The following is a 12,232-nucleotide window of genomic DNA, read 5'->3' on the forward strand; positions in this document are numbered from 1 at the left end:
GACGGTTAGTAATTTTAGTGAGTTTACTTTGAGTATGACTTAGGTAAATTTCACCCTGGACATTTTTCTGCTATTTTATTTTATACTACATTTTAAACAGAACAAAATGGAAAGGACAAACTGTGGTGCCGTTAGAGTAGAAGTCTGGGGTCCCACTCAGCAGAATGGTGAGAAAGATCCTTAAATGCATTAGGATTGGCTTATTATAATTTGGTATGAGCAGGAAAACATCTAAAGAGGGGACCCCTCTCCATTAGGTCATAAAGCCCAGAGTCTAAATTTACATAACTGCACTGCTGAGCACAAGTAAAGAACAAGAAAGTGTAAAAGAAAAGATCAAGGGTAAAGGAAACTCTGATGGGTCTTTGGACACCTTGGAAAATAGCACTGCAGCAAAGAAACAAACTCCTGTAAATCTAAGTCACTGAGGAAATAAACCTAAGAGTAGAATAAAGTGAAAGGATGCAGCCAAGCTTCAAGAAAAAAATGACTAAATGAAGAAGGGTCGGCTCCATAAAAGTTGCATAAGTGTTTTCCTGTTGCCTTTTTTAAAACAAAATAACAACAGCAACAGCAACAGACTTTAGACTATTCTCAGTTTCTCCATTCCCTGCAAACAGTCTACACTGTTAAGGAAGGTCTTCCAGCCTTTTCAAGGAGGCTTTAGGGGGGCTTCAGGGAGGGCAGTGTGGGAGAAAGCCTTGCGTGAACAGCGTTCCACTCACACAACCTTTGGCTCCAACCCAACAGAACCATCTCATTATCTCATTATCTTTTATTTTCATTCAATTACTTTTTAAAAATATAAAAACTGAATATCAAAAGAGGGCAAACTGAATAAAAATCAGAAGCTTTAATGTGAATTTATCATTAAAGCAAGCAAGCTTGTTGAAAATTACCTTTCTTGAGGTTTCCAATGCTGGCAAAACTTTTTTGTCCTATGAACAAATTCAGCAACTGCACACGCAGCTCCCCCCCCCCATAGCTTTCCAAAACTGTCCTATTAATTTCCCTTTATTCCCCCTTTCTCTCCCATCCCCTCATCTATCCGCCTCTTCCCACCACCCTTTATTTGTTTATTTCATCTTCCTTGTGCTTTATTTCTCCACCTCAGCTTGGGCTTCCCCTAGGAACCAGTCAACCTTCTGCAGGCAAGTCCATCCTCCACTTGTACTGCTGGGGAGAGAACCTCGAATCCGTCCTCCTGTGGATTCGTTAAACACGTACAACTCCAGAGCTGTCAATAATGTTTCAATGATGTTTTGGAGTTGATAGCTGTGAAGCCCTTCAGATAAGCATTTTCATTGTTAATCTCCCTGCCACTGAAAGACAGGTTATAACGCAGAGTAAACACTGTGGATCTATGTGAGTTTGACTCTGAAAGAAAGTCAGAGAGTTCCCCTGACAGCTGTAAATGTGGCAGTCTCTAATTGGTTTCTTTCAGCAGCTGAGGTGAGCTCCTTCATTGCTGTAGGCTAGTTTACATAAACTTTGCCACCGAGGGTGACCCTTACTTCATAGCAGCGTGGCCATTCTGGAACATTTATCATGGGAGTCTCTGTGGTTTTACAGTGGGCAGAGCTCAGCCCACGACAAACAGCAGCCTCTTGAAAACATCAATCACCTGCTACTTTCCTTGCTTTCTGGAGTAAGCACAAACTTTCAGTCATAATAAACAACAGAAGGGATTGTGTGAGAAAGGGGGGTCTTTGGTGTCTACATCCTCCAGACACCTACAAATCTAAATTGCTAGTGCTCAGGTATTTTGTGCACTTTTAAGACTTGTGCTGGATTTGCATCCAAATATTTTGATTTTGGTGCCTTGGGACATGAAATATTTTCTCCTGTTATCGTTTCCAGCATTTGCTGATGCAGGTCACATCCATGGCAAACATTTAAAGCCCTCTTATGGCACTTTAAGAATCATACCCTCCGCCAAAACTCTGGGAACTGTAGTTTGCTAAGGTGATGAGACTTGTTTGATGATACCCAGCTCTACCTCTCTTTCAAATCAGAACCAGTGAAGGCCCTGTGTGAGTGTCTGGAGGTGGTTGGAGGATGGATGGCAGCTAACAGATTGAGGCTGAATCCTGAGAAGACAGAAGTGTTTTTTGGGGGGACAGGAGGCGGGCAGGTGTGGAGGACTCCCTGGTCCTGAATGGGGTAACTGTGCCCCTGAAGGACAAGGTGTGTGGCCTGGGAGGGCAGCTGTTTACTAGCTCCATCTGGTATGCAGGCTCAGACCCTACCTGCTCGCGGACTGTCTCGCCATTGTGGTGCATGCTCTGGTTATCTCTCACTTGGACTACTGCAATGCACTCTATGTGGGGCTACCTTTGAAGGTGATCTGGAAACTACAACTAATCCAGAATCCGGCAGCTAGACTGGTGACTGGGAGCAGCCGCCGAGACCACATTACACCGGTCTTGAAAGACCTACATTGGCTCCCAGTATGTTTCCGAGCACAATTCAAAGTCTTGGTGCTGACCTTTAGAGCCATAAGCAGCCTTGGTCCAGTATACCTGAAGGAGCGTCTCCACCCCCATCGTTCTACCTGGACACTGAGGTTCAGCGCCGAGAGCCTTCTAGTGGTTCCCTCACTGTGAGTAGCCAAGTTACATGGAACCAGGCAGAGGGCCTTCTTGGTGGTGGCACCTGCCCTGTGGAATGCCCTCCCACCAGATGTCAAAGAGAACAACTACCAGACTTTTAGAAGACATCTGAAGGCAGCCCTGTTTAGGGAAGCTTTTAATGTTTGATAGATTACTGTATTTTAATGTTTTGTTGGAAGCCGCCCAGAGTGGCTGAGGAAGCCCAGCCAGATGAGTGGGATATATTATTATTATTATTATTATTATTATTATTATTATTATTATTATTGAGACTTCTCCTAGAGCTCCAATTCTCAATAAACTTAAATTCCTAGGACCCTCTGGGGGAATTGCCATGGCAATTGTAATGTGTGGTGCTAGATGTGTATGATTTATAATTGTATATTTGTTGCTGCTTTTATTTCTTGTATTTTGTCATTGTAATTTGAAGAAGAAATAAAAGGAGCAATAAAAGAATAATTGAAAATCAATAAGATTAGCTTATCTAATAGATATGTCATCTTCTGTCTCCACAGACAATTCCTAGGACTACCTGAATGAAACTCATGAACCACTGGCGATCAGCAGACCACAGTTTGGTCTACAGGATTTTTGCACATTCTTCTTGACGCAGAATTATACCTATTCAAGAAATAAAGGCTAAAGCAAGAAGGCTGAATCCTGATAAGAGGCAGACACAATAAATGAGCTTCCAGATGAAAAAATATATATTCAACTATAGTCAAGTTCTGGTAAGTAAATTAGGCAGGTGAAGCTTCTCCTGGCTGCAAGATAAAATTATTATAAAAGTGAAGCCAGACAAATTCTTTCAGCTTTTCTTTTGAAGCTGCTTTTAGAAAATGGTGGAAAGATTAGTCTTGTACTCACAGCAACTTCAGACAAAAGCTGAGTAGAAATAATATTGGGAGATATTTCAGTGGAACATTCTATCTGGCATATTTAGGCAATGTCATTGCCCCTAATTTGCTTTGTCTCCTAATAGCTGATTACATGTCTGATAAAACTCAAGGAAATTTTTATTTTGCATGTTTTGGAGTTAGTGCATGCTGGAGAAATCTCAAGAAAAGATGTGAAAGAATTTACTCCCAATGGATCCTTATGGCCTTATGGTATTTTTAAGCATCAACCAGAGACCTCAAAATTATACAGAAATTAAGCAGATGACAATTGAAACTAACTGGACACAGAATGAAGGCATGATAAAAAGTAAGAACAAGGAAGGTTTATTTATGTAAAAATGTAAACATTTATGGAAAATTAATTCTCCAAAACAACCTGGGGTTTTTTTCGGGGGGGGAGGTCCCCCCCTTGTATAAACAATCATTTTCATGGGAGCGCTCGCATAGATTAGGAAATGTAAATCTAAACACATTTTGTTGAGAATCAACTGCATACTTTGAAATGTAGTACTGTATTTGCAAAATGGAAAGATTCAGACCTTTATCTAACTATCCCTTGACCTTGGAAACAAGGTAAGGATAACATAATCTTCATCTGCCTTCATATTTTTTACAGCAGTCACACAGCACTAGTGGAATCCATGTTGAGTTTCCACTGTAGATTGCTCATCATTTCATTATGCTTCATTATGTTGATAACTGTCAGAAAGCATTAGAAGCTGGACTTTTGAGTAATAGGACTGAAATGGTAATCTAAAAACAATATACTTTCTAGAGGAAATACAGCAGAGGGCTAAATTCAATTAGAAAAGGCGAATGCAAAGACAATCTAAGTGATGCTCGCAATTTATAAGACGACCTTTTTTTCCACTTCAGGATAAAAACCTGAAGTGAAAATAAGAGGGGTTTTTTTGTTTTATTTAAGGAAATGGATTGGTATTCTGCAGCTTTTAAAATCTGTCCTTATTACATTCAGTTCTGTAGAGTATCTTGAATGCAGGTGTGTTAGTTATACATATATACTGTATATATATTATACCATATGTCAAACAATCACTCTTTTGTTTGGCTAGCCCGAGAGACCAAATTATTCAAAGTTATTTACAAAGAGACAGATTTGTATTGTACTTTCAGCTGGACAGCTAATGCTAATTACTTTGACCCAATCAAAAAAGTTAATAAACTAATAGTGTCTCTAAGCTTAACTCAAATAATAATGAAAAATATTGTTTAGGAAACTGATGCAGATGGATACAAAAGTGACAAAATGCACCTGTTCTTTCTAGCAGGAAAATTCCCAAGGTAATGGAAAAGGCATATTCTTTAGACCGAGGAAGAAATATTTTGAAGTTTGTACATATAGCTTGGCAATGTTGAATTTTATTCATTTTGTACATTTTAATTATTTGTACATTTGTACATTCATGGCAATGTGCATGGTCCATATAGCCAGTGGATTCTAACACTCTGCAAAGTTTATTAAGCTTGAAGAATAAACAGGCCTGGTCATATAGCCGCCCCCCCAGTCTCTCTCTCTCTCTCTCTCTCTCTCTGCTTTCCGCCATCCAGTTGTTCAAAATCATAACTGCATTGCTCTGAGGGAACATTCTTACATAACTTTTATTTATTTAAATATTTATAAACCACACTTTCATTTAAAAAAAAAATGCAGCAAGGCACCTGAAATTATATCACAAGAAATTATAACTTGTACTTATGTTTAGGATAAATCAGATGTGTTATCTCCATATCTTAGCATACTGCTGACGCACTGCAAGTGTGCAGTTCAGAATGTGTGGCTCAGGCAGACAGCTACTCAGCACATCCAGAATGCTGAAAGACAACTGTGTCTGGCACAGAGACTTCTGTCTTCACTGATGATACCAGATCAGATCAGACACTGAAACTATGAGCCTGAGGTCAAAAGGCATCATCCTACGATCTACACACAAGGCAGGGCATGCAGCTGCCATGGGGAAGAGGAATCCCATTGAGAAGCACTGACCCATGGGGTGGGTGAGCCTTATTCATTTACTGGACACTGTGGGTTGCTGGGGAGCAGTGCCCCCCAAAACCATCTCAGCAAAGCACAGAGTCCGCCTCTTTGCCAAGGACATTGTACTTTCCTCCATCACTTTGCAGCTTTCTCCACCACCCCAGACCACTCCTCTTTGATTTATTATTCATTTCATGAAATGCATATACTTCTTGATTGTAGGAAAAAACCTCAAAGCAGTTTACCAAAAAAAGATAAAGCAGTAACGTTATCACTTAAAAAATCTACAGCCAAAACATACAGAAAGTTAGAACCACTTTTGAATAGACTAAAACAAATTAAACACATACAAAATTTCTAAACATCTGGGTAAAGGGACCCCTGACCATTAGGTCCAGTCGTGACCGACTCTGGGGTTGCGGTGCTCATCTCGCTTTATTGGCCGAGGGAGCCGGCCTACAGCTTCCGGGTCATGTGGCCAGCATGACTAAGCCGCTTCTGGTGAACCAGAGCAGCGCACGGAAACGCCGTTTACCTTCCCGCCGGAGTGGTACCTATTTATCTACTTGCACTTTTATGTGCTTTTGAACTGCTAGGTTGGCAGGAGCAGGGACCGAGCAACGGGAGCTCACCCCATCGCAGGGATTCGAACCGCCGACCTTCTGATCGGCAAGTCCTAGGCTCTGTGGTTTAACCCACAGCGCCACCCGCGTCCCTAAACATCTGGGTAGACTTGCCTAATAAGAATGTATTCAGCAGGTGCCGAAAAGAATACAGTGAAAGCGCCAGCCCTGGTATCAGTAGGTAGGGAGTTCCAAAAGTGTCAGTGCGGCTGCACTAAACAATCAAGTTCTCATAGATGTGGCAAAGGTATTATGTGACACTTGTCATGGCTGCATCTGGATCAGGATATCTTGGCCATCGTAGTTCATGCACTGGTAACCTCAAGACTAGATTGCTGCAATGTGCTCTATGTGGGGTTGCCCTTGGACATAATATAGACACTCCAGCTGGCACAAAATGCAGCAGTTCAACTGCAGATTGGAGCAGATGGACAACAGCAGGTGAGACATCTCCTAAATCATCTGCACTGACTACCCATATCCGACCAGGCCAGGTTCAAGATTATTGTGTTGATATAGCCCTGGACAACTTGGGTCCAAAATACCTAAAGGATCACCTTATATTCCGGCTTGTTACAGATTGGTGTTCCAGGTGTTACAGATACCCAATTGGACTCCACTAGCAGTTGGGCATTTGATATCTCCGATTCCATGCTGTGGAACACTTTTCCAGCAGAGATTCGGCAGGCATACTCACTTTTGTGTTTCAGGTGCCTTTTAAAGATTTTTTAAAATGTTGCTAGATCTATGCTGCTGTCTAAAATGTCCCTTGAGTAGCTAGACATTTTAATAATTGTTTTGTATCGCTTTTAAATGTTTTTATGTTGTTGTATCCTACCCTGATGTTTTGCGTGATGGCAGTATGGAAATGCTTTTATAAATAAATAAATACCAATATCTGACTTCCACAAAGATTTCTCTTTATATAAATATAAGCCATAAACCTAACATCTGAGCAACTGATTCAAAGAGAACAATATTGGTGATCCAACTGGCCACATAAAATGTAACCTTACAAAAATAAAACAAAACTCTGATATTCTTGAGCCAAGTTTTTGATGTCGGGTATGCTAACAATTTATAGGCTGTGTGCAGTGCATTTTCTAACCAGTGCATAAAAATTAAGCATGCAATTTTCATAATTTGTCATGGGGATTGTATAAGGAGGGTGGGGGAGGAAAGCTTTCTCGTTTCCTTTTCCTCCAGTGTGAGATTCAGGAAAAACAGAAAGCTATTAAGTCTACCTTTCCTGGCCTGGAGAGTTAAGATGTAAAACCAAAGATGTAGCTATTAAAATAGTTAAAGGAACAGCTGCCCAAGGAACAATGATGAACAAAAGTGGAGTCTTGTGAATGTCTTAACAACTAAAATAAATAATTAGCAACAATAAGACCTTCCTTCCACCAACACCCAACAAAATTGGAGGGAGGGTGATTTTCTGTTCATTCCAGGTGTTTTCCTTTAAATTACCCATTTCTTCTTCTTTTTTCCTTTTTTTAATACCTGGCCTAATAGTGAACAGAAACCTGATTTTACAAGCCAATGGAGCAGAGTGTATGTTTTTGCTAGAAGAATGGGTCTCAGATTCTATGTTTTATTTCTTCATTAGAAGGCCGTCACACTGAGCGATTACTAAATGCAAGACTGAATGAGACTACTGGGGTTAAATAGAGCATAATGAACAAAGAAGGTGCTTGATTATTATAGCTGTCAGCACAAGGGAATTGGGTTTATCACCTGGTTTAACCAACTGGTAAGAAGAACTGAGATAAGTGTGAAAGATCCTCTGTTGTTTGTGTTCTTCTCCATCTCCCCATGTCAAAAAAGTTAGGCAAACCAAGATGTTTCCTCTAAAACAGATCTTTAAATAGAGCTCTTTCCCCCTGCCTCATGACATCTCTCTCTCTTTTTTAAAATGGTTGCCTTCTCTAAAGTTTGGTTTCACTTGCTCTTGTGGTTTTCAGTTTTCATATTTGTTCCATGTTTCTATAGAAGTTGTTTAAAATATTGTTGTGTGTGGTCTATTAATTTTGAAGTCATTCCTGTGCTTGACTTGATTATTCTAATGTTTAATTATATTATGATGACTCATTTAATGGACCAGTGTTAATTTATAACCACATATATTAATTGCAAATTTATAAACCACTTTACAACTAAAAGTTACAAAAGTGGTGTGCAATGAAATAAGATACAAGAGGATCCCAACTCTGTAAACAAAGCAATGAAACCATTTCCACAACTGTACAATTATTATTTGAAAAAATGACTGGCTCCCACTTCAAGAAAACAAAAAATGTCTTCCAAAGCTGCCTAAATATAAAAACTCTCGGTGCTTCTCTAAATTCAGCTGGTAATTGATTCCAGAGGGCTGAAGACTAGTTTCCAGTACATACCAAGCGCACCTCTGGTGCATACGGTACTCTTAGCAGTGCCCCATCTGAGCAACAGGAGAGTATTCTGCAGGTGAATAACATCTTTGAACAGTATAGAAACTAACCTGCTCTTCCTCTTTATATCATTAATATATACAAAAAAGAGCTTCACATAAACACTGTTATAATGTTTCTATCATATAATTTCCACTTCACTGCAGACCTAAATTGAGGGCTTCTGTTACCTCTGTACACCACACTGGGCTAGCATACTTCACCAGCACTATGGCGAACAGAAAGTCCTGAACATCACGATAAGCACATCCTCATTATCACAGGGTTTCTCCAAATAGCCATAGCCTTATCCAAGAAACTTGGAATATATCTTCAGCAGTGTCTCTATACACTTTAAACCAGGTTCACCACAAACAACCTGATCCTTTTTGCTCAATGTCAGGGATGGAATTTAAGGCCATCCATAACAGCAGTCAGTTTTACCTCTGAACCACAGTCTACATTTTAAGTGGCACAGCTCCTAACCAAGAAGACATTCTGAAAACTATTTGAAGGGAGAAAGTCAGAACAAAAGAGAATGATTGGAAAGAAGATATCGCTCTGGACAGAGCTTATAGCCTGGCTCCATGAGAAATGTTTCCACCAAGATCTAATCACACACAATCCATGGATCACAACCATTTAGAATAATTCAGAATTTATAACCACTTAGAATCAGTGCTATTCTTTGCTCATCCATGACTTGTTCTTTTTTGCTGGTGCTCTTCCAAAATTTCTGCCTTGCCTTCTTGAACAAAACAGACTCCCTAACTAGCTGCTAGAAAATCTGACAAGACTGTCTTCCTATCATTTCAAAATAAAAATATTCAGCAATTATTCCCTTCCTTAACAAGAGAGACCAAAACCACAGAACATTCCCTTAAGACTTCAGAGATATTGAACTTTTGGGTTAATTATTTTCAAAATATTTGTTATCTTTGGTTCAGCTGACTCTTTCATAAGACCCCATATATGGCCAAGCCATAACTCACTAAAGCTTCATTCAGCCAGTTTATCCTTTCTCTGGCTTTCAATCCCTGAAATTCCTTCAGTGTCTAACCACATTTCGGTGGGTTTAGAGGTATCTGTGTTAGATTGTGGTAAGACAAGTAAATACAGACTAGTTCTTGGCGTGTTTAGCCAACATGCACTCCAGGCTCTGGCCAACTTGATCACTGTGAATGGGCAGTTAAGTGGCCAGGAACTTAAAACAAAATAACAGTAAATGTTATTTGATCACTAGGAAGCTCAATCCGAACTTTGGCACATAAAACCTCTCAGGTTTTGGGAAGGTGACCAAATCATCCTCCACCCTGCTAGAGGGAGGGACAGAGAAAGAATTTTGAGCAAGTTCAGCACTTTGCATTCGGAGTACAAGCGTTTCCAGCTTAAAGATGAGTCAGCTACTGAAGAGCAGCTTTGAGAGTCTTCAGTAGTGAGTCTTTGAGAGCATAATGGAGAACCAGAAAATTTGCTGTCTGCTTCAGGAGTCGCTTTGTTTCTACTGCTGGATGAGGATCTGAAAGCAACTCTGAAGGGGGACCAGAATAAGAACCTTCCTGTCAGCAGATATAAGGGTTGAAAGCTGAACTAGAAGCACAGCTACAGAGCACAGCCAGTGTTGGTAAAGAGATCTGAGGAGGTGGGTGGATGCCTTGGTACAGGTGTGAGTAGACTTTGGCTCTCCAGATGTTGCTAAACTAAAACTCCCATCAGCCCCAGCAAGCATGGTCAACAGACAGGAATATCAGGAGTTGAAGTTCAACAACATCCAGAGCGCCAAAGGTTTCCCAAACAAGCCTTATTACCTTAGATTATTCCATGGACTTTCTATCGGTAGCTGAAAATTTAAAGGATTTGGCTAACACTGAACGTGTAAGCAGCTATGAGCACAAAAAGCTATACAAAGATTGGCAGGCATGAGACAGCTGCTGGGATAATATATATAGCCCAAAATTGTGGCCTGGCCCCTTTGTATCTCAGCAACATGAGAAATTAGTTAGGATAATACGATTCAGAACTCATTTGATTCTCTTTTGTTTTACTTCTCTTAGCCATTAGCTAAGAAGTGGGCATAGCAAGATTCTAATCAAAGACGACCAGCAGACTCTCTTTACAAAAGAGGGCAGCATGAACTGATAACTTGCTACAGAAAATCTTTGCTCACCACCATGCACCCATGTCCCATATAGACTGAAACTGTCACATCCAATCAGAACATGAAAAGAACTAAGTTATAGTTGGGCATTTGACCAGTCAAAAAAGATTTGGTCAATTGACAACTCAGATATTGTCAAATATTTGTCCAGTACTTTAAAAACATTCTGTTTTCTTTTTTGAGGGTGGAAGAAACTTTAAAATCAACAGGTTTGTTATTTTGCTAATTACAAATGTAAAACTTGCTAACTGCTATTTTGAAACCATGAAGTTAACCTTTTAAAAATCTAACAAATTACTAAGACCTTGCATGAGGTTAGAATCATTCTATCAGTGTGAATGATTCACTGTACTGTTCTCTTTGGCTTTCGATTTAAAACAGAAAAGTCTGTCTACAATTGCATTTTTTTAAAAAAAATGAATTCAGAAATGAAGCAAAATAACAGTATATTTGTTTTTCTTTTTTTAAAAAGTAGTGGACTAGAACCAGGGAAACCAAGGTTCAAATTGCCTCCTCAGCCAGGAAACTCACTGGGTGACCCTATGTCTGTGTTATAAATGTCCTTGCCCTGAGGCAGAGTGGCCCAAGGACAATTAAAACATGGCCTTTGTGATATGAGCATGCTGAGCGTGCCACCTCACCCTCTAGGCACTTCCTACTGCAAGCTTTCTGGTGAAATTAAGATATAATCTCAGTAGAGAAAAGGCTCACTTGCAAGATGCCCTTTGCGTGCTCTCTCAGAGTTTCTCAAACTTTTGAGATTTTAAAGATGGATGTAATGAATTCATGTGCAATGCAACAGACATGTTATTCTTGGCTTGACTACCACCAGTGCAGTGTCTGAGCAAAGCTGATTGTAGGTGACCCTGAAGAAGGTGGGAAAGGGCCCTAGACAAAGGAGGAGGCCATCCTGTTTTGCAGGTGGCGCACAGAAGCAGCCAAGCAAACCCTTTTGGTGAAAAGAAAACCCTGTGGGATCTATATCAATGATCAATGATAGAAACTCCACAGCAATGGATGGATGTTGTGGTAATGGGCACATAGCAGCAGAAATAGGAAATAAATTGAGAACCATGCAGTCCTAAGTTTCATTCGCTTTTATTTCAGCGTGGCCAAAAAGCCTATCAACTGAATAATGCAACCCTTTTTTACCCAGTGGTTGCATCCTGATGAAAATCACAGCATCCAGTGGTGACTGATTTTGCAAATGCTCTATCTTGTGTTGAAATCATGCCTTGCCACTTCCTATTACTTTGATTCCTGACATGATATGTGAGCAAAGCATCTAGCAAGACAAGTCAGATGCCAAAAAACAACCATGGGCAGGGGGTAAGTATCAATGGCTACCACTCACCAACCCTATGTATAATTTCCAGTGTCAAAAGCAGTTTTGCCTCTGAATATCAGCTGTTGGAGATCACAAGCAGGAGAGGGCTACTGGGCTCATGCCCTGCTTGTAGGCTTCATGGGAACATCTGGTTAGCCACTGTAAGAGCAGAATGATGGACTAGATGG

General features: G+C 40.2%; 1 protein-coding gene across 2 annotated transcripts in view; it reads right to left on the reverse strand.

The window, feature by feature from the left end:
• Positions 1–12,232, reverse strand: part of EPHA4 (EPH receptor A4) — a 154,068-nt gene that overhangs the window by 77,964 nt on the left and 63,872 nt on the right. The gene's annotated exons all lie outside the window — the stretch shown is intronic.

Source organism: Podarcis gaigeae, assembly GCF_964106915.1.
Source record: "Podarcis gaigeae genome assembly, chromosome: 5".
Lineage (NCBI taxonomy): Eukaryota > Metazoa > Chordata > Lepidosauria > Squamata > Lacertidae > Podarcis > Podarcis gaigeae.